The sequence below is a fragment of the Peromyscus californicus genome, unplaced genomic scaffold (assembly GCF_007827085.1).
Source record: "Peromyscus californicus insignis strain IS unplaced genomic scaffold, ASM782708v3 Scaffold_10__1_contigs__length_136768540, whole genome shotgun sequence".
Lineage (NCBI taxonomy): Eukaryota > Metazoa > Chordata > Mammalia > Rodentia > Cricetidae > Peromyscus > Peromyscus californicus.
The window spans coordinates 7,979,159-8,004,215 of record NW_026294391.1 but is presented as its reverse complement, the minus strand read 5'-3'; the positions used below and the strand labels follow the sequence as shown (position 1 = coordinate 8,004,215).

Here is a 25,057-nt window from a genome sequence, read left to right as displayed (position 1 = left end):
GTTATAAGGACTATAAATAATGTGTTTGGGGGCACACTATTTGTTTTTGTAGTTAGGACTTTATAGTCTTGTGTTGCATAGAGAAATGGTTTAAAAAATTACACAGGGACGTGCTGTCACTAAAATTCTTTGGGATTCCATTTAAAACACTCCTTTATTAGAAATGCAGTTATTTATAGCATAAATTCAACAATCCTATACAACAAAATATATTATAGGATTTTGTTAAGATTTTACATTGGAGTTGCTGCCCACAATAAGCATTTTTAAGTCAAAATGAAATGTGAGATAGTTCAGTAATTGTATTTATTTCCTCTTCATTTGTGCATTTTAGGTAAACCATAGAATTGTTTCAAACCCCCCTCCCCTCCGTTTGAGATTGCCCTGATAAATTTTTCCTCTGCAGCCTGCACTTTGGATTCTCAATATGCAGAAAATAGTCCCTGACGCAGCGGATGGGTTCGTAAGTCCCTTCCGGGTTCTCAAATTGAATGGTGCTAGTATGGCAATCTAAGTTCATTTTGCTACATTTAATATACCGAGTAGGTATGCTGTCTCGTACGATGTACAATTTTTGTCTTTAATGTTTTAAGGAGTCCTGTGTCCAAATGTCCTCCTTTCCAGACTGTGCCTTTAAGGCTGAGGAAATGCTTTCAGGTACTGATGCTGCAGGACCGTGTGAATGAGCTGCTTAAAGCGCCTCCCTCAAAGAGTGGGAAGGAGGCCCCTACTCTGAAGGGGTTCTAGCCACACCTTCCTCCTATCGGCAGGGAGCAGGTGGCCAAACCCTCGGGACCTGGCACCACTGCTCGGTGGCCTGTCCCGTCCTCGGGTCACGTGATGTGGGTCAGCTGCGCAGTCAGGACCCTCATTCGAGGCGGCTGCATCCGCCTAGCACTGGGACCCAGGAATCTCCTTTTTCAGTCCCTCTTCCCCAACCATCCCGGAAAAGGGGGAGGCTGGTGATGTCATCATCCGGGCACTCGGTGGCGGGGCCACGGTTCACAATGGAACAAAAACAAGCAGCCCTAGTCAAGCTAGGCGACGCGGCTGCAGCTCAAGTACTTAACCCCCTCCTGTCCACATCCCCGCCATTCCCGACAGTCCCGTCCCTTCGCCCGCTCTGAACGCCAGAACTCCGGCGTCCTTCCCTTCCCCCACCCCTTTTCTAGAGCTTTCTGCGGCTGCTGTCAGCTCTCGGCCGGATCCCCTCGCTGAAGGGTATGAAAGAGCCTCTGGCCCTCACATGACCCCCCTAGAGGGGCCGTCCGGAAGCCTGGGTACGGCCGCACAATCTTTCCCCGGCATTGTCTTCCCCTCCCCCACCCAGGTTGCCGAGTTCCAGGCGTCCATCGCCTTGTCCCGCCCCCTAGCGGCGCGCGGCGTTCCTCCCGCTCCCCCCCCAAGCCGTGGTGGACCGAGAGGCGAGGGGGCAGCTGGCCGAGAGGGGGCTGGGCAGGGGGAGGGGCGGGCCGAGCGCCGAGGGGCGGGGCTTCGAAGGGGCGGGCCCTGACGGGGGCGGAGAAGCTCGGAGGCTTGGGCGGCGCTGGGACTAGTGGGAGTCTGCGCTGCTGCCGCCCGCCGCTGTTGCCGCCGCCGCCACTGCCGTCGCCGCCGCCACTGGCCGTGCGGGTTTTTTTTTTTTTTTTCTGTCTTTTTTTTCGTTTTTGATTTGTTGGATCCGCCATATTGACGAGGCCGTGGTAGTCAAGGCTGCGGACGCTAGTCTCCGCCGGTGGCGGAGCCGCAACCTCTCGGTAGCCGGCCCGTTCGGGCCCTCGTCTGTCCCACCGAGCCCCCTCCCTGCCTTGCACCGGCTCCCAGGCCTCGCGGGAGCCGGCCGCCGCCGCCTCTCCCTCACGGGAGGCGGCTGCCTTTAGCGCCCCGGGACTTGGGGTCGGTGACGGCAGTGAGGAGTGGAGCCGCAGCTCGGCGACCAGGCCCGGAGTGGGGGGACAGAGGCGGCGACTAGGGGAAGGTGAAACTGCCGCTGCAGGAGGAGGAGCAGGAGGAGGTGACGCAGGAGAGACGCACCGCCCGGAGCTTGAGTGAGCTCAGAGAGCGCCCCAGCCCGAGGGGAGAAGGGGGAAGAGGGCCGCCGCCGCCGGGCCGGCGGAGAGGGAGGAGGAGGAGGAGGCGGCCGTCGCCGCCGCCGCTGCCCTAGGGCGGCCAGCGTGAGGAGCAGACCCTCTTGTCTGCACGCGGACAGCGTCGCGAGCGCGACACCCGCAGCCTCTCCTCACATTTTGCCCCTCGTCAGCCCCTGGCTTGGGATGCTCTCAGGTTAGGCCTCGTCCCGGGCTCGAGCTTTTGCATCTGGCCTCCCGCCTCCGCGTGTCCTGCTTCTTAGAAGACGCCCGTGTTGTGTTCGGTGAGTCGTCGGCTTGGCGGGGCCGGGGCCGCTCGCCTTTCGGGGAGCCGACAGCTGCCGAGAGGGGTGGGGAGGAAGGCACGAGGGGGTGTGCGTGTGTGCGAGCGCGGGCCCTCCCTCGGGGGCCGCCGGCTGACGGGGGGGGGTCCTCATCGCCCGGGGCTGGGCCGACGCGACCCACCGCGCGCGACCCTCCGCGCTGCACACGGCCGGTGTCTCGTGAGCGCGCGCGCGCGTGTGTGAGAGAGCGAGCGGGTCCGTGTGTGAGAGACTGGTGTTTTGGACTGGCAGGGAAAATGGCTGACGGCTCCGGCCCTCCCCTTCCTCCCCCTTCCCGTCCTGACTGGAGTGGAGAGGAGGAGGAGGAGGAGGAGGAGGAAGACTCCGGGCGCGGCGTGCCGCCCCTCCACCCGCGCGGGATGTGGGCTCTGAGCGCGCGACGGCGACGCCGCGCGGGGGGTGGGGTGGGGTGGGTTCGCGCGCCCCTTAACCCCGCCGCGGACGCCCTCAGCCTGTTCCACTTGACACCGAACGCCATTACTGAGGTGGAGTGATTGGGAGCGGGAGAGCTAGGCCTCGGCGACGCCTGGCTATCGGGCCTGCCTGCCGACTTGGCCAGCTCCCCTCCGCCCTCGGGTGATAACCCGCAGTCGCCCCGCGGCCCCGTGCCCTGGGAAGTGTGAGCCGGTTATCGGTCTCCCACACCTCCTCACCCCCCTTCATCTGCTCACGGCCAAAGGCCGGGAAGGATGTTTTGATGCCGAAATCGCTTCCAAGGGAGAGCAGACCTACCACCTTTCTATTTTTAACTGTTCCTGAAGAAGAAGAAGAAAAAGAAAATATTAGCATGTGCGAGTCTGTGACTAATAGAACCTTCAGATGCTTGTGATGTGAGGCTTCAGGCTTGATAAATGGTTTGTTTTTCATTCATTGTGAAATATTTAAGTTAAACAGGTGGGGAGCTGGGGTTTTGTTATTGTTTGGGTTTCTCCAGCGACTGGAATTTTAAGATTTTTTTTTTCAATACAACGTGCTTAAATTAAGCACGTTATTATTTTGGAAGTTCTGTAGTTACACCGTTAATTGAATTTTCACGGCCGCAGTTTACAGGTGTGTGTAATTGCCGCAGACTGTCGTTGAAAGTAAGTGAGGGAATTGTGGGCTTAGGTTAAATTTTCATGCTTCTGTTGGTAGGAGAGGCATTTGTAATTTTTTTTTCCACCTTAAAACTCATCAGCCTTCCCTATGTATCCTTTGTATAATTTCACTTAAGAATTTTAGGTGTACCAATGTGGAAACTTTACAACCGGTATCTAATAGAATTCATTAGCTCCCTTTATTATAAGGACTGGTTAACCATGACTAGGTTGCCTTTTTAACCCGTACATTTGAGCTTAAAAATAGAGACTGCAAACTCTTCTTTAGATCGTTTTAGTCTACTGAATCACCAGGCTGCCATTTTGGCTTCAGTAAAAATGCCTTCCAATTTCTTGGAAGATTTGAATATTAAATATTCAGAGATACCAATATTTGTTTTTGCAATGTTTAAACTTAACATGCTTTGTCATACTTGTAACTTTAACCCTCTAAACTTTATTGTTCCAGTGTTTGGGTAGAGTGAAAGCCGGAAGTATTTGGAATTGATGTTCCAAGGGTGAGATTAAAAAAAAAAGTATGTTTTGCTTTCTCTCACAAAAAATTCCGTGTTTTAAACTCTATGAATGTCTTCGTGCTTTTTCTTACCTGACCCCTCCCCCCGCCCTCCCCCCCCCCCACTGTTACCTTAATGTTCTCATACTGTTCCTTTTGTTTGCTGACCTTGGCAGATTCTAAGAGAATATCTGTAGGGATTAAGGACAAGAACAGTATGGTGGAGAATCTGTTTTTTTTCTAAAAGTAACTTTAAAAAGTAGATTTTATCCTTAAATTATGGAGCATTTCATGGGGGCCTTCCGTTTTCCTCCTGTCAGTGGAATGCTCTAGGATTTACTTTGGTTCTTTTGCCTACCAGGATCTTGCAGTACATTTTCTGATAATTTCTGGAAGAGCAATTTAGTGGTATCTCTTCAGAAATTATTTTTCTTTGACATAATAATGCTACTTAGGGATGTTTGTCACAATCCCCCAGTCATTTATTTATTGATTAGTTGGATACATGAAAACATTCTATTCGGGTTTTTTTCCTATTTAATGGGTCAATTTTTAAAGTTTTTGTATTTCTGGGATTTTATTATTGGAACCACTCTTTGTTTAAAGCAGATGAGAGAAAATTACTTGAGACATGTAGGGAGGTTGGGCTGGAGAAATGGCTCAGTGGTTAAGAGTACATATGGTTCTTGCAGAGGACCCAAGTTGGAGTCCCAGCACCCACGTTGGGCAACCCACAACTGTCTGTGAATCCAGCTCCAGGGCATCTGACAGACACCCCTCTGACCTACACACACAATTAAATAATAATTAAATATGTCTGTGTGTTAGTCTTTCTTTGAGACCCTAAGCTGGGGAAGGGAGATATTCCTGTGGTTATTGAGCTACTCGAGTTTGTTTTAAAAGCATATGATTCTTTTTTTATTATTTTGCATATTATATTTCCTTTCTTGCTGGTATGTTTTCTGAATCTTTAAATTTTTTTCAAAATCTGAGAAACAAGTCTAGGTTTCCATTTCATTGTTTATAGGATCGGCATCTTTGAAAACCATCTTATTTGTCGCCAAGTATTTTTACACATTATAATAGTGTTTGGGAAAGAGTTACTGCATTGATCCTCAACTCCAGATGTTAGAATCACTTGGGAGGGTTTTTGTTATATCTGATGTGGGTCTGGATAAAAAGGTATATTTTAAAGAGTACTGTGTATGATTCCTATACGACATAAGAGATAAAACCTTGGGGCTATTGTTGCATGTTATTATAGAACTTGTGTAGATGAATAGGAAAATGGATTTTTTTCTAACTGCTTTCCATTTTCAGCATAATTAGCACTTATTAAGCATTAATTACAAGTCAATGCTACTAAGCATTTAAATATTCTCATTTATTACATTATATAGGTATTATTTCCCAGTGGCGGGCCTGCCATCTGTCATACTCAGCTAGTGGTATTTTAACTTATGTGCCATATTAGTGAAATATTAGCTCTTTTTTTTTTTTTTTTTTTTTTGGAGACAGGGTTTCTCTGTGTAGCCCTAGCTGTCCTGGAACTCACCCTGTAGACCAGGCTGGCCTCGAACTCACAGAAACCTACCTGCCTCTGCCTCATGAGTGCTGGGGTTAAAGGTGTGTGCCACCACTGCTGGCTATTATTTTAAAAAAATTTAGAGCCTTTAGTTTGTTGGCTGTACCAGAGTAGCTTTAAATCAGTTTTGTTTGTAAGACTATCAAAATAGTCTGACGTTTGAAAAATAACTTGATTAGCCATGGAAGATAGATGTCTTCCATATGTCTAACAATATATTCAGAGTGATAGGTTAGTGAATTTATGACTAAAATAATATGAGACAACTTTACATTCCTGAAATGAAAGCAAATTTGTTTCCTGGAAATTCCTATTATCTCATCAGCGAACATACAGTGAAATTGTTACTTCAATTTGAGAATTCTGAATTTTATTTAATTTAAGATTTTACTTTCACTAACAATTTTAAGATTAAGGGTTTCCTTTAGCATTTTTGTAGCTTTGGTTGGTAATTAATGGAATGAAAATAGCCACAACAGACATAGGATGTATGTGCCTTGCTTCCTTAGGGCCTCATGCATGCTAGGGTAGTGGAATGCTACCACCAAGTTACATCTCTATCCCTATGATCATTCTTTTTTGGATTTGTGTAGCCCTGAAACTTGCCTTGTAGACCAGGCTGACCTTGAAAACACAGATCTGTCTGCCTGCCTCTACCTCTTGAGTGCTAGGATTAAAGGCATGTGCCACCACCATTCCGTCCCTATGATCATTCTTAATGTGACACAAGAATCCTCAAATATCTTTAGTGAATTTTAGAAAATGGGATTTAGTGGTTTTTAAAGTAATTTTGTATTACTTATGTTTCTGTGTTTTGAGACAGGAGCTCACAAACCTAGGCTGCACTGAAGCTGACTGTATAGCCAGAGATGACTTTAAACTCCCCATCCTTCTGCCTCTACCTTCTAAGTGCTCGATTACAGGTATTTGATACTAAAATGATGACTACTGTAGTATATTTTTAGGGAAAAAGTATGGGAAAGTATTATATTGTTAAGATGAGATATTTACCTAAAATTATACTTGATCTTTGCCAAAAGCCTGAGAAGTGATTAAAATTTATTTTTCAAGCATACCTATGCTAAGTCCTGTGTCTTCATATGTTCATATATACCTTACATGTATATTCAACAAATGACTTTTTGGTTGTTGTATAGTTTAGTGTTTCAGACTGGGTCCCTACAAAGCACAGATTGGCCTCAGCCTCCTAAATACTTGAGATTACAGACTTGCCATGCTGCACCAAGAAGTTTCCAGTTTTATTCTGGATGATTGCCTAACAGTTATTTCTCTGCCTTAACTGTGTGTCACAGTCATTTGTGGAACTTTTTCAAAGTATGTTTACCTTGGTCTTATTCTCTAATTGGAGCAGTAACTGGCCATTTAAAGGAAAAAAAGTAGGGCAAAGTAAAAAGTACTTGGAGTAGTACAAGCCTGGTGACCATAGTTCCCTCAGCAACCCAGGCTAGGAGGGTTTTTTTTTTTTTTTTTTTGCAGTTCATTTAGGAAAAGGGAGCATTTGTAGCCCTGTGCATTTTGTGTTCTGTTAGATAAGCAATACTCTTGAATCTAATTTTGTCAGTCAAACCCAAACATAGGGAGAAGTTCAAGGATTAAATTGATAGGTATATGAAACACTGATTGCACAGGCATGATTCATTCTCTCTCTCTCTCTCTCTCTCTCTCTCTCTCTCTCTCACACACACACACACACACACACACACACACACACACACACATTTCACACATTTATCAGTTCTGAGCACCTTCCTCAAGAGTTAAGGTTTCTGCTCCAGAATTAATGTTTTTTATATCTTTTGAGGCATCGACTTTATTTCATCTATCAGATGTTTATTTGGTGTTTGCTTTGTGCTAGGCACTGTTCTAGCAACTACTATTGTGTAAAAGGAGAGGCATAGGATTAGTCATCTCTAAAGTCCCTCCTAGGCCTTAATTGTCATCATTTTTGTGTGTCTCGTAGAAAACTGATTTTGGTAGTTACAAGTAGTAGACCTTGTTAAGGTGTAAGCCAATGGGATTGTCCTATTTTCAGTTTCTTTAAAATAGAATATTCTGAACTTGTTTTCTCTAGTGAAGGATATATCAAGGATAGTGTAAATGAGTTTTTGTTTTTTGAGACAGGGTGTCACTGTGTGTAGCCTTGTCGGTCCTGGAACTTGCTATGTAGACCAGGCTGGCCTCAAACCCATGAGCTCACTCACCTCTGCCTCCCAGTGCTAGGATTACAGTATTACTACACTCAGCTGAATGAAAATGGATTCTTTGAGCGTTCTTGGCATATGTATGGCCTTTTGGAATTGATTCTCTACTCCTACACTTTATGCTTTTGTTTTATTCATTTTGTTTAATTGCTTTGATTATTCTTGTCTTCCCACAACCCTGCTCATGCCTGTAGCACAGCCCTTGGGAGCCTGAGGCAGGAATGGAGGAGATATGGACCAATGTAGGGAGGACCTGTCTCAAAAAATTGCTTTTGATTTTCTTCAGGTTCTTTTAGGTTGGTAGATTCTATGTACCCAAACTCAGTCCTAAGTCACTTATTGATAGGTCCTTAGCCCACAGAAAGCATCTGGCACATGCATACTTGGTAACCATTTGGTGAACATAGTCAGTTCTCTGTATTTGATACATTTATTTATGGGGGAGGGAGTGCTTGTGGAGGTCAGAGGACAGTTTGAAAGGAATCCTTTCTCTCCTACCATCTGGGTTCCTGTGATGAAACTCAAAGATTGTCAGGCTTGGTGTCAAATACCTTTCTTTACTGAATCATCTTACCAGCCCTCAACATGATTTTTAAAAAGAATTTTTTTTGGGGGGGTCAGGTGGGAAAGCTGGGTGGTGGTGGCACACACCTTTAATCCTAGTACTCGAGGCAGAGGCAGGTGGGTCTCTGATTTTGAGGCTAGTCTGGTCTACAGAGCTAGTTCTAGAACAACCAGGGCTACACAAACCTTTTTGGGGGGGGGTGCTTAACTGCTTTCCCAGAGACCTGGGTTAAGTTCCTAGCACACACACGGTGACTTGCAACCATCCATAACTATAGTTTTAGGGGATCCAATGCTGCTTTCTGACCTCGTTGAGCACCAGGCGTGTAGGTGGTGAACATACATGCATACATACATACATTCAGGAAAAAAACAAAACTTCTCACTCATTAATCTTTTCGCTGCTTAGAGGAATTACTTGAATTAATAAGCCGTGTGTGTGTGGGGGGGGGGGGAGGGAGGGGGGGGATACTATGTAACCCTGGTTGGCCTGGAACTAGCTGATACCTGCCTCCTGGAGTGCTGGGATTAAAAGGCATGGGTCACCACACCTGGCTTCTTTTTTTGTTTTGTTTTAAGATTTTATGTATATGAGTGTTAAGTGCACACATGGATTCAGTGCTCTCAGGGGGCCAAAAGAAGGCGTTGGATCCCTTGGAATTGGAATTAGAGATAGTTCTAAGCTGCCACCATGTGGCTTATAAAAACCAAACCCAGGTCCTCTGCAAGAGCCAAGTACTCTTAACCACCGAGTCATCTCTCTAGCCCCAATAGTCCTTTTATGATGAATTCTGGAATGAATCTAGTCTCTCTGTCTTTTGGTTTTTCAAGACAGGGTTTCTCTATATAACTTTGGTGCCTGTCCTGGATCTTGCTCTGTAGACCAGGCTGGCCTCGAACGCACAAGAGATCTGCCTGCCTCTGCCTCCTGAGTGCTGGGATTAAAGGTGTGCGCCACCACTGTCTGGCTCTCTCTTTTTTAAGACAAGGTTTCTCTGTGTAAACAGCCCTGGTTGTCCTGGAATTTGCTCTGTAGATCAGACTGGCCTCAAATTTATAGGTATCCACCTGCGACTGCCTCCTGGGTGCTGGGATTAAAAATGTGGACCACTATTGCCCTGCTAAATCTAGTCATTTTTAGTAAAGAAAATGGTCCAGTGAGATGAAGGAACATAACCAAGATAGCATATATATAGACTACCTTCTTCATGAAGCTATTCCATAATTAACAAATCATATCATTTGTTTTCTAAACTGTTACCTTTGCCATCATCAGTTAATGGATAAGAAGATCGGGGATTTTGTCCTTTACCTTTGGGTATTTATAGAACACCTACAACAATGCTGTTTACATAACTGCTTATTGATTCTCTGAATGGCAAAATTGGGATCCTGTTTTATTTGCAGTAGCAGGGATTGAAACCAGGGCCTTGAACATGGTTTAGCAAAGTGTTCTCTCAGCTACTAACCTCCATGTATCCTCAGTGCCACTCCTTCCTCCTCTACTTTTTATTTTGAGACTGGGTCTCAAAAAGTTGCCCAGGCTGGCATTAAAGTAGCTGTGTAGCCCAAGCAGGCCTTGAACCTCTTACCTTATCTTCCAGAGTAGCTGAGATGACCAGGAGTGGGGATAACACAACACTGGAAGGTTGTTTGAATTTTACGTTTTTTTTTTGTTTTTTGTTTTTTTCGAGACAGGGTTTCTCTGTGTAGCTTTGCGCCTTTCCTGGAACTCGCTTTGGAGACCAGGCTGGCCTCGAACTCACAGAGATCCGCCTGGCTCTGCCTCCCGAGTGCTGGGATTAAAGGCGTGCGCCACCACCGCCCGGCCGAATTTTAAGTTTTTAAAAATTATTGTATTTTATTGTATAAAATGAGTTTCATGATGATTTCTAAAATGTTTCTTTCTTATGTACTTTGATCATTATTCACCTCCTTATATTATCTTTTCTTGGTTCCCTCTGCCCCCCTTTCTCATCCTTTTCCCAAATAGTTGCCCTTCTACTTTCATGATTTATATTTTTTTTATAACTTAGCTTCTCTTCTAGATGTTATGTTTTTTGTTGGCTTTCCTATTGAAAGTGCCTTAATTTTTAATTCACATCAAAGCATCACTCAAGAGATTGTGGGGTAAGGGCTGTTGTCTTTACTTTTACAGCCTAAGAAACCGAGGCAATGAAGTGACTGTGATAGCTAGGATCACTGGGCCAGTAAAATGCTTAGGAAAGAGTAAGCCTTCAAGCTAGGACTGCTGCTTGAAGCCCTGGTCCCTCCAACTCCTCTACCAAATCCCACTTGTGGACTAGTTGAACCTTTTCCCCCATCATCTCTGCTGGAATGAATTGGACTAAATCTATACAGATGCATCACTATTGTATGACACCTTGCACTTTATTTTTTTCTGTAACTTAGAATTTATGTGAACTTTGAACATGTTAGACCCAGGTTAATCAAATGTTACCAAAGGAATTGTTTTCCTTGGGATGCTTTTGAGCTGCTAGCTGGGATATTAGATCCCAGCCCGTACATTCTGAATATGGAAGGGAAAAATAGTGAGGAAAAAGGGAGAGAAGGGGAACACTCCTATTCCTGAATTAATGCCTCGTGTTTTACTGACTGGTGGCTATTGAGAGTTGTAAGTTTTGGTGGTTGGTCACAGATGTCTTTCTTGACTTTCCTCTCACCTAATTATATGAGCTCCTTAATTCTGTTTATTACTAAGTTTGACATAAGAGAACATGACAGTTCATGTTTAGACCCATATTCTAACCTTAACAGAGTGGTTTGTTTCTGAGTACAATAGTGCAAAACGATTTGGTTGCTCTCCTTCATAACAACTCAGGTCAAAGGAAAGATTAGTCAAACCTTTTCTGTAAAAGGCAAGTTATTAAATAGTTTGGACTTTGTGGGCCAAGAAGCGAAATTTGGGACATTGAATTGTACGTGGAAATAAAAATGTAACTGGATACGATTAAGGATAATTCAGGTCTAATGAGAAAAAAAAATGGAATTTGGTATGGGAGTATAATATAATCTTTTACTTAATTGGAATTTAAAGTCAGTGTTCTCTCTCAAATTGATTGCAGTATTTGTGTTAAGTCCATTCTTAGCTTGTAGGCTGAATCCTTCCCCCACCCCAAAAAAACCAAGAGGTTGGATTTAGTTAGCTCCTAGTTTGCCTGTCCTTGTTTAAAGAGAAGTAGTTCCCAAACCTGGAGGGCTTATCAAAAGATTCCTCTGCTCACTCCCAGAGTTTAGTTCAGTTAGTCTGCAGTGGAGGTCTAGAGTGTGCTTCTAAAAAGTTCCCAGGTAGGGAATTACCCCGTAGAGAATTACTTGATTAATTCTAGCATACCCTACTTTATCAGCCTATCACGGTCTAATTCCATCTTGAATATTTTGCTTTGTGCTTAATTTAAAATATCTCTCATATTTCTGCTGGCCTCCAGCTCCCTATGATCTTCCTGCTTCAGCATCAAGAGTGTTAGGATTACAGTCATGAGCCACCAAACCTGACTGGGAAAGTGATTGTTGTAGTTGTGCAGCTGGATGAAGACTAAAGAATCTTCCCATGATTTTCCTTTCACTGACAGCTTCTCCTTCCTACTACACATTGAAGTTAGTCATTTTAATGTAAGCTAGGAGTTGTTTCAATGTCCTTATTTCTTCCTGCTCTCTCCAAATACTGCTCAAAATACTCAGCCTTCCACCCAACCCCCACGTCTCTCCACCCCTTGCTCTGTGTATTAGGTATTGTACCAGGTAATAAGAATGTCTTCTTTCTCACCTAAACCCCCCCCCCCCCCACAATTCCAAAGGCTTGGATTGTAGTTGTAACTGCTAAGTGGTGAGCAAGTATTTGATCTTGGTGAAATTGTAAAAAAAAAAAAAAAAAAAAAAAAAAATCAAACTTAAATTCTGTGATTACTGCTTTGCTGTGATGATTGACTTAAATTCATTCATTTGACACCATTATAGACATTCATTTGACATCATTATAGATATAGGGGGATATGAGGATAGTTATTAACGTCTACCTTCAAGACTCTAGATGTTGGACCAGACAGTTACATAAGAACTGTATTTGGTGCAAGGAGCTGGGGGTGTAGCTAAGTGACAGTGTGCTTTGTATTTACTAAGCATGAGGCTCTGAGATGAATCTTCTGCACTCCCCCCCCCCAAAAAAAAAACCAACCACAAATAGTGTGAAAAATGTGGTAGGAGAGGTTGCTCAGTTTGGATTTGAACAAGGCTTGCAGATCCTCAGAGATGCCGCTTTGATGGCCCTGTGAATTAGAGGAGGGACCGTCAGGCATTGTTTCTTAGCCTTTTTGTTATCGACCAAATACTATTTGGCCAGACAATTCCTTAGGGCATGCTGTACTACTAATCATCTCTGACCTCCACCCATAAAATTCCAGTAGTACCCCTCTCCCTATTGTGACCCCTGATAACGGCTTAAGGAATTGCAAAATGTGCACTTAATGCAAAATTGAGAACCATTATTTAAAATGGTACAACAGCAGAATGAAAAGAGTGGTGTTAGAGGAAAATCTAGTAGAGTGTAGAAGAAACAGGGAGAGTGAGTTGGGTGGAGTTATGGGAGATGAGACTTAAAAGTAGTTTAAGGCTAAGGTTACAAGGTATATGTTAGGGCATTTAAGTTTGAGTTTTAGAATAAATGAGCCAGGTGGCAATGGCGCACGCCTTTAATTCCAGCACTCAGGAGGCAGAGGCAGGAGGATTTCTGTGAGTTTGAGGCCAGTCTGGTCTACAGAGCAAGTTCCAGGACAACCAAGGCTGCATGAACCCTGTCTTGAAACAACAAAAGAATAAATAAGCAAATGGCCTTTAAGTGAAAGACAGTAGTTTTGGGGTTTTCTTTTTAAAGATAATTCTGAGGGAGCCGGCGAAATAGGTCTTCATTAAAGCATGAAGACGTGAGTTAAATCCCCAGAAACCACATTAAAAAAAAAGAAAGTCAGGCACAGCATGCATCTGTTAACTTCAGCAATGAGGAAATGGAGGTAGATGGATCCCTAGGGCTCACTGGCCAGCCCAGCCTTTCCTATTTGGACAGTTACAAGCAGATGAAAGACCCTGTCTCAAAAATAAGGTGGGCAACAAACACGTAATGAACTATTCCCAAGATCGTCCTCTGGCCTACATATGCACTCACCTGCATGCACAAACACAAAGATCCTGAGCATAGCATGGTGGATAGATTGAAATGGAGAGGTAGCAGGGAACTGAGATATTATAATAGTTCTGTAAATGTAATAAAGATTTTGAAGATTTTAAGAATGAAATAAAAATGGGATCCACAAAACTATCTTTGTTTCTGTATAGACACTAGAGCAAAAACATCTATTTCTATCAGCTTCTCCTAGCTCCAATTCCCTCCTACTGGGAGTTGCTGTCTGCTGAGATATTGAAAGGTCACAGAATAAAATCTGTGTTATAGAATGACTACTCTTGCAATGGGTGCCTTTACATTAAAGGGTAGATTATCTAAATATGTTTATCACCCTCATCCTCTACATGTAAGGGGGCCAGGATCTGGCACCAGAAAGCATTAACCGTAGGCTCTCCTTGTTTGTGTAGGTGTTATTTTGCTACTTTAAAAATAATTGAACTTGTAAAAATAGGTGAATAATCTGTTTAAGATAGCTGCGATTTTATTGCTTACTATTTTGTAGGATTTGTTTTCTCAGACCTCCCTTTTCATTTTAAGTGAGAATGGGGGTAGTCAGTAGAAGTTTGTTGGAACCAATCAGAACTGTTTCGCAGTTTCAGCTATCCAGATCTATTATAAATAATTTTTTTTTTTTTGCTTTTTCGAGACAGAGTTTCTCTGTGTAGCTTTGCTCCTTTCCTGGAACTCACTCCGTGTAGTCCAGGCTGGCTTCGAACTCACAGAGATCCCCCTGCCTCTGCCTCCCGAGTGCTGGGATTAAAGGCATGTGCCACCACTGCCCAGCATAAATAATTTTCATGAACCTTTTGGGCCTTTTGACTTATCTGCAAAGCCAAGGTACCATACAGAGATTAAGTTCTTGACTTTTTTGTTTTGTTTTTCTCCCCCCCCCCCCCCCTTTTTTTTTTGGTTTTTCGAGACAGGGTTCTGGAACTCGCTTTGTAGACCAGGCTGACCTCAAACTCACAGAGATCTTCTGCCTCCTGAGTGTTGGGATTAAAGGTGTGCACCACCACTGCCCAGCTAGTAAGTAATAGCCTACTGAGGAAAAAAATGTGATCTCTAGGGGGAAGAAAGGATCTTATAAAACCAGGGAACCCTCCAGACCATTCTTGGAGAACCAGTAACTTATTAGATTGCTGTTTCTAAGAAAGTTAAGATGTTTAGAATGGCTTATCTTCTATAAAATTTTACTTTTTAACAGATAATTTACTTATATACCAATCAGGTTATGATGCAGAATGGTTTTAGTAGTAGTCTAGAAGGTTACCTTACTACTCCAAAAACATATTTTGACCTCTTATTTTTCAATTAGAGTTATGAGATATGTGTGTGTATATATATGTATGTACATATTTGCTTACTGCATAATTCACTAATTTCTTTCATTACTGTGAAATGTGCATTTTAGCCGGGCGGTGGTGGCGCATGCCTTTAATCCCAGCACTAGGGAGGCAGGTGGATCTCTGTGAGTTCGAGGCCAGCCTGGACTACAGAGGGAGTTCCAGGAAAGGCGCAAAGCTACACAGAGAAACCCTGTCTTGAAAAACGAAAAAAAAAAAAATGTGCATTTTATGAAATGAATCTTATTTCATTTATCCATTCTTCTGTTGGACACTCAGATTTCAGTGATTTATTTATTTATTTTTACCAATACAAATGTTGGCACAGAGCCTGGCGTGGTGGGACACACCTTTAATCCCAGCACTCAGGAGGCAGAAGCAGGCAGATCTGCGTTCTAGGTCAACTAGGCCTACATGGTGAGACACTCTCTCTTAAAAAAAAAAAAGTACACACACATTTTTGTGCATGTCTTTGGTAGTTAACTAACTTTATATTTAAGTATATGTAAAATTTATTATGGTTTCCATTTCATGAAAAAAACCTAATTTTTCATGAAATTTTTGTTGTGGTGGTTCCACCTACCCCTTTTCTTTGTTTCTTAATAATAGTGTTAGGTGTGTGGCAGTAGGCTGTGGCTTGAGAGACTTAACTGGGGGTGGGGGTGGGGATGTGTTTCAGATCAGACTGGCTAGTATTGGGAGACCCTGTCTTTTTTTTTTTAATTTTGGACACTACATACACATTTTAAATTGTAAGTTCTCACTTTTTGCTTGAACATGGTACTCTTTAAAATTCATTTTTGGTAATATAACTTCCATTTTGGATTTTCTGTTTAAGAATTATTAATCTTTATGGTTTTATTTTGTGTGCTTGAACCTAAATTTCACAAAGACAGGCTTCAGAAAATACTTTAAAGCTCTTACTGGAATTTATGTATATAAAACTCTCATAGAAACAACCATAAGTCAGGCGGTGGTGGCACATGCCTTTAATCCCAGCACCTGGAAGGCAGAGGGAGGTAGGTGGATCTCTGTGAGTTCGAGGCCAGCCTGGTCTACATAGCCGGTTTCAGGACAGCCACGGCTACACAGAGAAACCCTATCTAAAAAAAAAAAAAAAAAAAAAAAAAAAATGCCCTTAAATGGTGAATATATTCATAAAGTATACATCATACAGTCAAATATTAGCAATAAAAAGAAGTGAAGTACTGATACATGCTATAACTTTCATGAACTTTAAAAGCATTCCGAAGTGAAAGAAACCAGTCATAGAGGACAAAGTAGATTAAGAGAGGGTGTTAAGGAATGGGGAGTGACTGCTTAATGATGGGAATATGGTTTCTTTCTCTTTTTCTGGTGCTGGAAATGGAATCCAGGGGTCTCTTGCATACAGTTTACCACCACTGAGCTATACCCTTAGCTTTGGGATGGGTTTTTTTTTGTGGGTGATGAAAATATTACGGAATTGTGGTAATTATGCAACTCTTAAGTATACAAAGATCCATCAATTGTACAGTTCAGATAAGTGACTTGTAGCTTTTGAATACATTGGAGATAATCTCCAATAATTAATGAGAAACAATTTGAAATTGTTTAGTTTCCTTTGTCAGATCCTTTACTCTTCTACTTTTGTGAATTAACCAGTCTAGTTCTGGAAGATCCAGGCAAAAAGATATATATAAAGTTAATTATTAATGATCTATCTGCCTTGATTAAAGTGTTTATTAAATTAAATCCTTATTTCATTCTGTTGGATTAGTCACTCTTAAAGTGTTTTGACAAAAATAAGTAAATTCTGTTAACTCTGATAACTTTGAGTTCATCTTAAGCTGCCATTTCAAGAGTAGGGTGATACATGTTACAGAAGGGTTTTCTATTTGATAGGCGATTTATGTCTTAATGTTTTAAATAACATTGCTCACATATGTTGGCTGATATGTTTTGGGGAATGGAATTTATTGTGCTCTTGTACACTTTGCAAGGATTTAATAAAAAAATTTTAAGTGAAAGTATATCTTTCTGTTGAAAAGGGAAGGGACCCAATAAGTCCCAGTTTTTTGGAAAAAGATGATGAAGGTAGATAATGGTGAATATTTAGCTTTATGTTAAGTTTCAGGAGGCAGAACTGTAACTAATAATCCAGTGACATAGGAAAATAGCTTTTTGATTATAGAAAAAAAGAAAAAACTTTCTGCTGGCAACAAGGAGCATTGCAATGTTAAAAATGTCCAGGGGAAGAGTAGATATAGAATCGCCTTCATTTTGGCTAGTTATTTTCAAATCTTTTTTTTTTTCTTTCTTTTTTTTTTTTTTTTTTTTGGTTTTTCGAGACAGGGTTTCTCTGTGTAGCTTTGCGCCTTTCCTGGGACTCACTTGGTAGCCCAGGCTGACCTCGAACTCACAGAGATCCGCCTGGCTCTGCCTCCCGAGTGCTGGGATTAAAGGCGTGCGCCACCACCGCCCGGCTATTTTCAAATCTTAAATGTACTTTGAGCCATCCCTTCCTGATTGCCTACAAGGTTCTGGCTTTCTGTGTATTTCTTTGATGTCTTTTTTCATTCCAGTTGTTAATCTGTTTTCATCCGTTGATTTCTGGGATAATGAGAATAGCAAGCAGACTTAACACATGAATGGTGTGTTGGTGTCAAGGGCAAATGATATCATAGCATACTATGTGTACAGAGTGGTGTGGTAATTGAAGTGGGAAAGCTATCTCCCACATGGCACATGATGGTTGTGGTATACCCATGCAAAACTCAAACGAACTCAAGCCTAGCAGTCATAACTACTCTGACATCTGTCATGTTATAGTAATAGGTTTGTTTGTACTTAGTTAATACATATATTTTGGTTTTATAGTTATTTTTATTTATATATTTAATTTATATTTGTTTGTATAACTTTAAAACCAAAATAAGTAAGTTTAATCCTAATTTTGTTTCTGTATATATTTAAATAACATTTACTTATTTATTTTGGGTTTTTCAGGAAAAGGTTTCTCTGTAGCCTGGCTGTCCTGGAACTTGCTTTGTAGACCAGGTTGGCTTTGAACTCCTCGAACTCTACCTCTGTCTCCTGAATGCTGGGATTAAAAGGATGTGCCATCATCCCTGGCTCTCCTAAGCAACATTTGTAATAGGAAATAATTAAAAGATTCTCTTAATGTAGAACCAGAATTAGCAAATTTGAGCCAGCTTAGCATTGATAGAAACCTAGCAGGTTGTAGTCACATGACCTGGGACCACAATTGCATGCTTATTTCTAAGTCATTTCTATTAAATGGGAAAGATACATTTCTACCTCAAAGGGTGATTCATTTGTATGTTCTTTCATTCAACAGATAATTAGTGCGTTGTGTAGCACTGCATAATTTTGATGTCATCTTGTTACTGGTTTCTTTAATTTCCCTGCTGTTAAATTTTCTTTAGAGCTAGAGCAAACTCTGATAGAAATATTATGACACTATGAATTAATATTGCAGAGGGTAAGATTTTTTTAAACTTGAAATTCAGTTTTCACAAAGGACAGTGTGGCTATCAAGTATAGTAGAGTTTTAGGTTAATGCAATATAATATTAACAGCTATATTATGTAAAACTGTTGAAATTGTGTATTTCACACATCTTCCATAGCAATTGTGACAATGTATATCAGAAGCAAAAAATCTTGATAATGTATATGGTTTGAATACTTTTCACTTGAGTCAGTCTAGAGATCATATTTTAAGGAACCTTTGAAGGTTCAAAAATAAGAATTGTCGAGGGTGAGTAATCTTTTTGTTCGTTTTTTGTTTTTTTTTTTTGTTTTGTTTTTTTGAGACAGGGTTTCTCTGTGTAGTTCTGGAGCTTTTCCTGGAACTCACTCTGTAGCTCAGGCTGGCCTTGAACTCACAGAGATCCACCTGCCTCTGCCTCCCAAGTGCTGGGGGTTAAAGGCATGCGCCACCACCGCCTGGCTAGTAATAATCTTCATCAGCATTTTGAGAAATAGCTAGCACTTGTTAAACTACTATCATTTACTAGGTCCCTTCTGTGTGTTCCTGGAACTTGTACATTCTCTCATTAAAGCTTTCTGATAATCTTTGGAGGTGTTAACCACATTGAGAAAGCAAGATAATACTTGGGGATAAGAACTTTTTATTGTGGGCCTGTTGTATTACACTGTATATATTGCTGAAAAAACTCCATGAAAAAATAATGGGGTTTGTGGGAAACATTGGAATTAAGAGGAATTTTATTACCCCAAAGCTGTTACTTTCTAATTAGTAACAGTTAAAAATTCCAATACAGTAAACTGCATTTGAAAAGGTCTTAAATTCCTGACAACCTATAGTAAGTATAAGACCTTTTTAAGGTAACATAATGGAAGGGAATGGGTATATGGAAGGGTTGAAGTTACTGAATTAGGATACAAGGTTAAAGTGCATGTAAAGATCAGGTAGAACTGCAAAAACAAATTTCTAAAACAGCATGTGACTAAAACAAAAACAAGAATGTGGGCAATAAGCTTTATGGCTACAAAATAGTATGATTGAGAAAGGCTAGCAACCACCACAATTCTACTTTATGAAATTGACTAAGTGTTCCTCGTAAATGGAATCATATGGGTTTTTTTCATCTTTTTCTGATTGGCTTATTATATAAAATAATGCACCCAAATTTTCATGCATGTCATAGCTTATCAGAATTTACCTTTCTTTGTCTGTCTCCCTGTCTCTTTGTTTTGAGACACTGTCTTACTATATAGTTTTTGCTAGCCTGGAACTTTGTAGATTAGGTTAGCCTCAACTACCTGCCTCTGCCTCCAGAGTGCTAGGATTAAAGGTGTGTATCACCACACCTGGTAAAATTTCCTTCCTTTAAAAGCACACAAAGGTCCAATTCCTCCTCATCCTTACCACCACTTTTTTCTCTACCTTCCATCCTGAGGAATAAGATGTGATATGCATTTATGGTTTTGATATATATTTCCCTGGTGACTAATAATGTTGGGCAATTTTTCATGTGCTTATTGACCATTTATATATCTTTTAGAGAAATAGATCTTTTGCTCATCTCTCAGCTGGATTGTCTATTGAATTGGACAAATATTTGTGTATTCTAAATCTAAGTCCATAATTAGATATTTATTATTTTCTTCCTCCATTTAGAATGGTTGCCCATTCTTTGTCTTTAGGGTATCATTTGAACTCTGATTATTACATTTATTTATAGGAATGTGTGTGTGTCTGTGTGTGTCTGGCTGTACCTGTGTGTCAGTGCTCAGTGTAGATGGAGGTCAGAGGACAACTTGTTGGGAGTCTGTTCTGTCTACTATGTGAGTTCTAGGCAGGGATTGAATTTAGGTTGTCAAGCTTGGTGGCAAGAACCTTTGACCCACTTAGGCATCTTGCTGGTCCTTTAATTTTTTTATTTTTGGTGCTGGAGATTGAGTTTAGTGCCCATTCACATACAGTGCTTTCATTCTCCCACTTTCCTACACCCCAAACCTTCAAAGTTTGTAATTTTAGTTAAATCTGGTTTGTGTGTTTCTTTTGTTGCTTTTGCTGTTAGAAGAATCCATTGCCAACTCCTAGACTATTGAGATTTGCCTTTTATGCTTTAAATCAGTTAAGAGGAGGCAAAATAATGTATTCACACCAAATTTTCTGTTTCGAGATGTCTCTGGATTTTGTCAGATTTTGTCAAATTTCTTGGTCTTGATCTTAATATTTATTCCACTTGGAATTTGTTTAAAGCCTTAGATATTTTTCATTAAATTTTGGGGTAGGTTTTGACCGTAATTTCATCACAGATCTTTTCTTTTTCATTACCCCTATGTTGATGTGTGCCACATTGCTCTGGTGATCTGTTCATGTTTTTCTTGTTCTTTCAGATTGCTGTCTAACAACCTGCAAGTTTGCTGATTATTTCTTGTGACAGTTCTGCTGTTGAACCACATTAGTAGATTTTTAATTTAACTTGTACTTTTCACGTCCAGACCTTTTACTTTGCTCTTGGGTTTTTTTTTTTTTTTTGTTTTTTGGTTTTTCGAGACAGGGTTTCTCTGTGTAGCTTTGCGCCTTTCCTGGAACTCACTTGGTAGTCCAGGCTGGCCTCGAACTCACAGAGATCCGCCTGGCTCTGCCTCCCGAGTGCTGGGATTAAAGGCGTGCGCCACCACCGCCCGGCCTTGGGTTTTGTTTTTTAATGTCTTTTTTTTGTCTCCTTATTGGTAATTTATTTTTAAGGATATAATATTTTCCTTTACAAATAGTATACTTTCCTTGAATTATTTGAGGATACAAATAATAGCTATTTTGAAGCCTTGTTAAGTTGCACATTTGGACTCTCTGAAAGACTTTCTCTTTTTTTTGTAGGTGGCCCACACATTCCTGTTTTCATGTATTGTAGTTTTTGATGTGAAACTGGACTCTTCATACAATGTAGTAAATTGAGTAATAATTTTTACCTTGCCACCAGGACTTTTTTCTCATTATTTATGTAATAACTAGCTGAACAATTTTAGTAAATCTTTCCTGCCATTTCCTAATGTGTAGCCTATAGGACTCTATGTAGCCATAGTCATGTACAGTCACTTGGGGATGACAGACTGCAAGGCTTTCTGAGTCTCTTGTGTTTCTCTGTTTAGTGTTCCAACAAGCACCGCATGTATCTTGTCTTTGCCTGCCCACTCTTCCGCCCAGCTTTTAGCTTTTACTAGTTACCTACTGATTGCTCTATTGTTTTACATGATGTTTTGGGTTATAAAATTCCCCACAGTCTGATCCTTGATCCAATTAAATTCTCATTTTTCAGGGGTAATCCTTTGTGCTGGTTCTTAAGGTTTTATTCTGACCCAGGATGGTTGTTTATAGCTCCATTTCCCTTGTTCTTTTTGGTAAACTGCTAGCCGGATAGTTTAATTTATTGGCTTTGTGGAACTTACCAACATCTTAATCTAAATAAAGCCAGTTTACTGTAAGAGAACTTCAGAGATTTCTGTTCTTATTTTCTTTCCCCTGGTGGAACCTTTACACCGCTTCAGAACTGAAGCAGTAGACTGTAGCTGGCTTCTGTCATAGTTAAAGCCCCTGCTTCTCCTAAGTAGAGTGCTGCATGGAGGCAGCATCCACTCTTTGACTCTCAGCCTGTCTTCTGCCTTGGAACCTTGACCCTATGGATGAATTGGGGTGAGAGCCATTAGGACTTGGCTTGCTGCCCTTGAAGTAGAACTTCTGTCCCACAAGGGGGCCTGGGTGGAACAAAAGAGCCCAGACCTCTGATATTCTTCCCTGTAATAGAGCCTCTTGCTGATATTTCTTCCCTGTAATAGAGCCTCTTGCTGGATTGATGAGAAATCTAGCTGCTTTCTTCTCCCAGGGAGATACTACCATTAACTAGAAGGAGAGAGCCCCCTGTTCTTTGGTGTGCTCCTCTGGAATGAAACTGTGGTGGTCTAAACACCAGGCTTTGTCCTTACTGAGATGTAATAGATTTTTCTTGATCAAAAATTTTGTAGTTTGTTATATGTCCTTAAGACAATTTCTAGAGACTTAATGTTTTTTCCTCACCTGCTGTTGGTAGTTTTACTGAGGAAACTGCCTATCAAAGCTTCTGATGTCACCATTCTTGAAGTCATTTTTAATTTAAAATTCATCAAATTAACAACCACTGAAAAGGTGGTTTTGAAAATGCCTAGAAAATTGTGTATGTGTAGGACCTGACAGACCTCACCATGGAGAAGGCCTGAATAAGAGAATTTGACTAATTATCAAGCATTTCTAAGTTGAGTACATTTCTGTTGCCATAAGGAATTTCAAGTGCAGGGTGCATATCTGTTGCTATAACTTCTAGGAGGTTATCCTTAGGAAAGAGCCATAGATAGATGGCAGTGACTTAGTTAGAAAATATATGTGGAGGGCTTTAGTAGCGCTGAAAATAGAATGTGAATATTTAGTTGACATGCAGTAATATACCAAAGAGTAATTGAACATCTTCATTTGCATTTTCTGAATTGATTGGTTGTGAAGTTATCTAGAACTGGCATCACACTTGGAACCTTGTTCTTAATGTTTGAAACCATAAGAACTCAGAATGATGAGTTCATATACTGATAATTATAGGAGTATTGAAAGCTAGGACAATGAAATCTTTTATACTTGAGGAAAGGTTAAATTTAAAAATTGGTTAGAGAGGGGCCAGTGAGATGACTCAGCAGATAAAGGGCCCTGCCTCCAAACCTGACAACCCAAGTTCAATTCCTAGGATACATGGTAGAAGTTGAGACCTGAGTTTTAGCAAATTGTCCCCTGAGGTAGGTTTGTGCACCCTGGTATCCCACACCCCCACCAAAGAAAATTAAAATGTAACTTTAACTTTTTCTTCTTTCCCCCTTTACCCTTCCCCCTTTCCTGTTTTATTTAGGGTGGGGGGTGTGTGTGTGCTTGTTTTTGTTTTTCGAGATGGTTTCTCTGTGTATCACTGACTGTCCTGGAACTTGCTCTATAGACCAGGCTGTTCTCAAACTCAGAGATCTGCCTGTCTCTGCCTCTTGAGTGCTGGGATTAAAGGCATGTACCAACACTGCCAGGCAACTTTAAAATTTTTTAAATAAGCCGGGCGGTGGTGGCGCACGCCTTTAATCCCAGCACTCGGGAGGCAGAGCCAGGCGGATATCTGTGAGTTCGAGGCCAGCCTGGGCTACCAAGTGAGTCCCAGGAAAGGCGCAAAGCTACACAGAGAAACCCTGTCTCGGAAAACAAAAACAAAAACAAAATTTTTAAAATAAGATTGCTTAGAGATGTTTGTGTTTATGGCTATGGCTAAACTGTTAAATTATAAGTTTTTTAAAACTCCATAGCATGACCTTTCATGTGACCACTGAATAATAATTTTTATAAATTTCTGTGTGTCTGTGTGGGTACCAGAGGTCAATGTTGGTTTATCTTCCTTAATTACTCTCTACCTTATTAATTTTTTTAAATTTATTTTTAATTAAAAAAATTATGTGTCTGGGTGTTTTACCTGCATATGTTTGTGTACCACATGCATTCTTGGTGCTTGAGAAAGCCAGGGGAGGTCATTTGATCCCCTGGGAGTTACAGAGGATTATGAACTGCCTTGTAGATGCTGGGAATCTAACCTGAGTCTTCCACAAGAGCAGCCAGTGCTCTTAACTGCTGTTATCTCTCCATACCCTTTAAATTTCTTACCGCGTGTGTGTGTGTGTGTGTGTGTGTGTGTGTGTGTGTGTGTGTGTGTGTGTGTGTGTGTGTGTGTGTGTAGGTAAGAGGACAGACTGCAGAAATTGGATTTTTTCCTTCCACCATGTGGATCCCAGGAACCAAACTCAAGTTGTGAGGTTTGGTGGCAAGCACCTGCACTAACTGAACTGGAACTCAAAAGATTCAGCTACAGTAGCTGGTCAGCAAACCCCAGGGATCCTCCTATCTCTATCTCCCAGCGCTGAGATCACAAGCATGTGCTGCTGCCTGGACCTTTTTGGGGTTGCTGAAGATTAAACTCGGGTCCTCATACTTGTGTAGCAGGTATTTTATGCACTGAGCTATCTCCCCAGCTTATAAAAAAAAAACCTTAATTTTTAAAAATAAGTAATTTTTATGAATATCACTTTGTTTTAGAAGAATACTTATATGAGGAAATAACTCATTGAAAAGTTTAGTTTTAGGAAACATCTCTATCATCAAAAATTTTTTTGATGGATAGACTTTTGTAGTTTTGCCCCTTAGTAATCTATGTAGTGCTTTTGTTTGGGATGATTTTCCCATCACTTTTGCCAAATAGTTTTGGTTTGACTATAGATTAGGATTTTTGAATACATACATAAGGAAGAAGGTGTATCTTGTCTGTGTGTTTGTGTCTGTGTCTTTGTGTATATGGTGGTTGTGTATATGGTGGGCAAGAGAGATGGCTTAGCGGTTTACTGATCTTTGATAAGTTGCCGGTTCAGTTCCCAGAACCCACATGGCAGATCACAACTGTCTATAACTCCAGTTACAGATCAGAGCCTCCTGGGTTTGGTTCCCAGAACTTGTAGTGGCTGTCTTAACTCCAGCTACAAGGGATCTGTCTCCCTCTTCTGGCCTCTGAGGTTACTGCTTGCACAGGCAAAACAGTCCTACATA

The 25,057-nt window shown here is 41.3% G+C and overlaps 1 protein-coding gene across 1 annotated transcript in view; it reads left to right on the top strand.

The window, feature by feature from the left end:
• The first annotated feature begins 1,621 nt into the window (after nt 1-1,621).
• The window catches only part of Usp9x (ubiquitin specific peptidase 9 X-linked), a 120,982-nt gene continuing 97,546 nt past the window's right edge, over nt 1,622-25,057 (top strand). Inside the window, 1 exon segment of the mRNA XM_052739061.1 lies at nt 1,622-2,371. The gene's annotated coding sequence lies outside the window, so the exon portion shown is untranslated.